Here is a 390-nt window from a genome sequence, read left to right as displayed (position 1 = left end):
CACAGGAAGGCAAACTCCCTGGTTTTGACAGCCACTGGACTTGAGTCACCACCGCGTGGGGTTTCTGTTGAAGGGGAAGCAAAGCCTGGACTTGACGAGATGCTGCGGAGAGAAGCCCGCGTGTAAAATCTGCGTGACCTCTCCTCAAACACTGTGTCCAGTTCTGGTGTCCCCAACATAAGAGGGACGTGGATCTGTTGGAACGAGTCCAGAGGAGGCCACAAGGATGATCCAGGGGCTGGAGCAGCTCTGCTACGAGGACAGGCTGAGGGAGCTGGGATTGTTCAGTCTGGAGAAGAGCAGACTCTGGAGGGACCTCATCCCTGCCTGCAGTGCCTGAAGGGACCTACAGGGAGGCTGGGGAGGGACTTTGTACCAGAGTGTCCAGCC

At 57.4% G+C, this 390-nt stretch overlaps 1 protein-coding gene across 1 annotated transcript in view; it reads right to left on the bottom strand.

Moving 5' to 3' along the window:
• FBXO42 (F-box protein 42) overlaps window positions 1-390 on the bottom strand; it is a gene marked incomplete at its 3' end in the record, with an annotated part of 28898 nt that overhangs the window by 25319 nt on the left and 3189 nt on the right. The gene's annotated exons all lie outside the window — the stretch shown is intronic.

The sequence above is a fragment of the Apaloderma vittatum genome, unplaced genomic scaffold (genome assembly GCF_000703405.1).
Source record: "Apaloderma vittatum isolate BGI_N311 unplaced genomic scaffold, ASM70340v1 scaffold17870, whole genome shotgun sequence".
Classification (NCBI taxonomy): Eukaryota; Metazoa; Chordata; class Aves; order Trogoniformes; family Trogonidae; genus Apaloderma; species Apaloderma vittatum.
Note: the sequence above shows the minus strand (reverse complement) of the source record. Positions and strands in the feature narration are given on the sequence as shown.